Consider the following 6,000-nt stretch of genomic DNA (forward strand, 5'->3'; position numbering starts at 1 on the left):
TTTAAGATTTATCTTAACATCAACCGGTTTAAGGACTTAACGCAAATATAAGTTGGATTGAAATAAATGGTTTTAGTAAAAACATTATAATTAGAATGAATAAACACAATATTGTCTTACTCGTGAGCCTTATGATGTCGTTGCAATTGCGTTTCGCTGTCTCTATATATTTTGAATTTAGTTTATATGAATTGTGTTTTTTTTACCCCAAACTACTTAACATATACTCATAAACTATCATTTAATTATGCGGGAAGCATTTTCATTTACCGGTATGGGGTAGGCGAGGTACAAGAACATAATTTAAAATGTATTTATACCGATAGTATTACTTGAGCCGTGCAGTTATACAAATGTTTTATAATTAATAAATCGGTTCTATAATACAAAACATTATACAATATATACTACTAATACTTATGTTTGAACATTGGTTGACAATTTGACTGTACAATAGTTAAGAATGATTTTCAATATTTTTTTTGCTAACACTTAGTGAACGATGAAGGAGACCAAGGACGACGTACCGACGCTAATCTTTTACCAGATTAGGAGTTTTTTGTCCTGTGGAAGATCTCATATTCAAGGCTTAATTGAAACACGCGTCACGTTGTACAGAAAAGTGACCTCATGAAAACCGTACATACAAATCAGCTCACGAACAATGCTAATGCAGTTATCGCCTTCTTATTAAATTTAATGACACATCAATTAGCAAGCTTCTAAAGGATTTAAGATCGGATATCAGACACAATGTCCCGAGTTGGCCGCGTGGATCTTGTTAAGAATATTATCCCTGATGCTAGGTACATTTAAACAAATCAATACGGGCGGGTCGGGTTTGGCTCGGTTGGCGGGGTTGCGCTTGTGAGGGGACGGCGGGCTCTGCACACTGGTAACACTGGTAACTGAAACAAGACACAATTAGCTTAAACGACTGACGGACGCGACCAACTTTACAAACCCTCCACTTCCGCTCCAGACAAAAAAACCCACAAATACAATATGCTCAATATAATCCACCACAGATCAACATCATAAATACCAGGGCACATTAATTTATCATTTGGCATCCTGCAGTGGATTTTTTGGATCGAAATACATTATTTTGCGAATACCCGGACAACCGGGGTAAATTTGACCTACTTTAGCTCGAACAAATATTTTACTCCGCAAGGTTACATGGACAGGTCGGTACAGAATTTCGTAGTGAAGACGCAGCGACGACCAGTAAATACACTCTTAAATACAACATAAATGGCAACAAGTGGGCTTCATAGATCTATAAATTGTTGATCACTTATGCCCATACACAGCTTCAATGCGGTGACCGAAGTTTTAATCAGTGTGTACCTGTTTGTTGTGTGATTGTTTAATCCAACTTAAGAATGCTTTTGGTTGAGTCAAGCTGTTTAGCCGGTGGTCGTTTGCCATTAAACGTGCGATTCGGTGTTTCTCCTGGTTGTACAGCTGTAGATTCACTTAAGTTAGAATGAGAGTTTACATTATAATTCTATACTCATATAGATATGTAAGTGTCTTTAAACTTGTTTTAGATAACCATGTTTATCTAAAACCATACATGTGCTAACATATATCCAAAACAACAACACATATAACTGTCTGTAAAATATGCAATAATTGATATAATATATGCATTTTATGTATAGGTTGTTCACATGCGGTTGACAATGATCAAACAATCTTTATGAAATAAATAGCAATATTCCTATTCGCAGCCTATGAACTGTATTCTCAGATGGCAGTTGATCGCAAGTGATTTGTATTAAGGTCTTTGAATCATTCGGTACACCACAACGTGGGTTGTTTCCCAGCGGAGTTGTAAATTGTGATTATTTCATTGAAAACCTTATATTACGTTCTATGCGGGTAATGTGCTTCAGAACTGTAAGTTAATATTTTGATAAGTGCCCATCGTCGCCTTGTGTCATGTATCATGTTTCATGCGTCGTCAACCATTAATCTAGTTAAACTCAATGACTCGATATTCTTGATGGTTTTCGTCTGAATGTTTATCTTGGCAACTTTTGACCTAGTTTCTATCTGAGACTCCTGAGTACTCGGTAACCGGGTCATATCAGCATATTTTCATCCTGTGTGCGTTACGTTTATTTATTTGTTAACAATTTCCTTTGAATTTGTTATGTAACATCAAGCATGTATGACAGTGAGAGCTGTTGGTGTCGCTTCGTTGTACCTAATATAATCAAATGTAAATATCTAAAATATATCGTACTGTTCGAGCATATCCATTCTATTTTATTTATACGATTGCAGGAAAATATATGTAGTGTGTATGGCTTTTTCATATTTCTAACAGTTAAAATGTTTATTTATTTTAAGAAAATTAATCATTTTTAATCGAATTTCCTTAAGGATCTTTTTTTATATTTCTAACAGATGTGAAAAATGATGTATATAATCGTTGAACACTTTTAAATTTTTTAGAACCATCGTCTCTCGTAACTCTTTCAGAGTGGTTATTGTACATATATTTAATGATTTTGTGCTGCTTTACTGTGTTTTATGTACAAAAGTGAGACGTTAATAAACTATTCGGTCTCTTCTGTCTGTTAAGCAGGCTTTCTAGTTTCTTTAATGTCTAATCAATAAACACATGGGTATTGTTCCTGTAGAGGATGAATAATTGTTAAGGACCAGATTACTCGTTTGTCCAGCATGCCGAATAGCGAAATGGTTCATTGATATTTGCGGACATTTGAAAGGGAATGATGAAAACGTGAATACACACACATGGTTTATTTGTACTCTACTCTGTTCATGTTAATAGTATAATCCTGTAACAAAAAGTGTATTTGTCGTTTGAATGGATATTAGAGCGTCTTATACATCAATAAACCTTTGGGTATAATTTTGGGACGAGGACTTTTGAAAATCAAATACTGAACTTTTTCTGTTAAGATAAAGTGAAATAAAGTTTTTTTTATTTTGATAATAAAATTCTAATATATTTCGGATTTCATGAACACTATATTACTGTACTATTTACACGTAAACAACTTTATTATTTTGAAACTAAGAACTAACTTTTCTCTCGGCCGTATGCACTTACACTCGTGAGTATTAAAACAAGAGGGCAAAGATGGCCTTAGTTCGCTCACAGGAGAGGAGTCGGTTCATTCAATCTTTACCAAACGTCAAACTTGACCAAAATATTGTCTAGACAAACATCCTGGTCAAGTTTCATCATTATTGAACTAAAACTCTGGCGTATGGAGTGTTTTTGCTTTTGTAAGATTTGACCTGGTGACCTAATTTTGACTTGACCCTCCTTACCAAACATCAAACTTTGCTTACAAAAAATAAATATTATGACCAAGATTCATAAAATCTGAAACAAAATTGTGACCTCTAAGAGTGTTTACAAGGATTTTGTATAATATAATGAAAATTTGGAAATCTAAGGCAATAATCATGGCATTAATTATGTGATTTTTCTCATTATCAAACTTGACTGAGAGCTTTCAGCAACTTTGATAAAGAATGCTTGAGAAATGTGAATGCTAAATTGTTTACAAACCAAATGTTGACGGGCGGACGGCGGATAAAGACCAATCCTAAAACCTTACCTGAGCAATAAGGTGAGCTAAAAAGTGTGTTTCACCGATCTGAGCCATTTTCCAAGTCCGAGAAATCAATGAAACCAATATATTGACTAAGTTTCACGATGATTTGGAAACAAATGTGACTTCCACAGTGTTTGATCACAAGGTTTCTCTCTTGTCACATAAGGAAAACTGTCCCCCCCCCCCTGGCAGCCATGTTTTTTTACCGATCTGGACCATTTCAAACTCATCTGAGATATATATTAAACCAATCTTTTCAGCAAGTTTCATGATTATTGGGCAAAAATTGTGACTTCTAGTGTGCACAAGCTTTTTTACTATATAAATATAAGAAAACTGCCCCCCCCCTCGTCAGCCATGTTATTCAACTGACCGGAGCCATTTTCGAACTAAACTCTCATATCAAGGAAACAAATGTTCTGACCAAATTTCATGAAAATTGGGCCAAAAATGTGACTTCTAGAGTGTTCACATGTTTTCACTATATACATATATAGAAAAATTGCCCCGCCCACTGGCGGCCATGTTTTCTCACCGATCTGGACCATTTTCGAACTCATCCGAGATATCAATAAAACCAATGTTTTGACCAATTTTCATGATGATTGTGCAAAAATTGTGACTTCTAGAGTGTTTACAAGGTTTCTCTATAGCCAAATAAGGAAAACTTCCCCGCCCACTGGCGGCCATTTTCAACGGACCGCAACCACTTTTGAACTCAACCAGCATATCATTAAGACAAACATTTTGACAAAGTTACATGACGATTGGGCATGAAATGTGACTTCTACAGTGTTTACAAGTTTTTTTCTTTTTTTGGCCTAGTGATATAGTTTTTGCCCCGTTACGACCCAATTTCGATCTCGACCGAGATTTCATTGGGACAAAGCTTCTGACCAAGTTTCATGAAGTTCGGACAATAAATGTGGCCTCTAGAGTGTTTACGAACAAATGTGAACGGACGGACGGACAGACGACGGACAAAGACCGGTCACAAAAGCTCACCTGAGCAATCAGGTGAACTAATAAAAAAAGTATTGACATTCATAAACAGTCCCCCTTTGTCAATTAAAAAACCCTACCATATAAATATGATAAGTCTGACTATTATACAAAGCAATGAATTTGTCCTCTAACAGAATATGTTTCTAATGCAATAGCTAAAAACGATGAAATCAGTTTACGTCTACACACAAGAAGTAAGTAGAAGTCCACAATAAAATTCAATCTCTTGAACAAAACAATTGTGCCACTCTTGTTCAAATACATTTTCTTTTGCATTTTAAATGCTTAATTATGTGATACATTCTCTGGAAAACAAATACGATACAATTCAAACTAGATTTGTTTGCTAAACACAGATTTGTCGGATTTTAATTTTCAAGAGCAAACAATGATGTCTTCTATTTAAAATAAACAACATCTCTACCCACAATACCATAATTATGCGCTGGTTCTATATATCTCAAAGCAAGCGTTATGAACGGCTAAAATCATTTGATTGTTGTATTCTAATTTATTGTATAGAAACGTTTTCGTTCATTCTTAAACGTAATTATTGTTTTTCCCGCAAAATCCTAACAAATGAATCATTAAAAATTATATGTGCAATGTATTACACATAGTTTAGTCCTTTTATCGCACAACAGTATAAAAGGTCATACAAAATAACATCTGTGTATTTGACATTGCCGTATTATCGTATAATCCAGTATTACAATGCTTACAGGCTTTCATTGCATTCCGATGGTTTGTGCATGTATTTTGTTCGTTTTCTATGATGAACAAATACTGTTTTCATGCGAATTGAGTATCTGCTTATGCGGCATAATAAATTGAATAAACTAGATTTCTTATTCGTGGAACTTAAGCGTCTGTAACACATCTATTTCAAACTAGCATTTGTTTTCGCAATTGATTCCGTCTTCTATAATTATCATAACGTATTTTGCAGTTGAGTTAAATTACACGTTTCAAGCCCATTAGTAACACTGTTTTGTAAGATTAACTGATAGTCGAACGACCAATTTATAGAGAGTAATACCTCTAACATCGACATTCGGCAAAAGCTCGGGATATCAAGCTGGAGTGAATGTCGAGCCAGTTCTGACATCGACATTCGAAAAAGTCCCGAATATCGAGCTGGGGCGAATGTCGAGCCAGCTTTTACATCGACATTCGGAAAAGTTCCGAATATCGCGCTGGGGCGAATGTCGAGGTAGCTCTGATATCGACATTCGGCAAAAGTCCCGAATATCGAGCTGGGGCGAAGGTCGAGTCAGCACTGAAATAGACAATCGGAATAAGTCCCGAATATCGAGCTTGGACAAATGTCGAGCAATCTTTGACATCGACATTTGGAAAAAGCCCCAAATATCGAGCTAGAGCGAAT

This window comes from Dreissena polymorpha, chromosome 2 (genome assembly GCF_020536995.1).
Source record: "Dreissena polymorpha isolate Duluth1 chromosome 2, UMN_Dpol_1.0, whole genome shotgun sequence".
NCBI lineage: Eukaryota > Metazoa > Mollusca > Bivalvia > Myida > Dreissenidae > Dreissena > Dreissena polymorpha.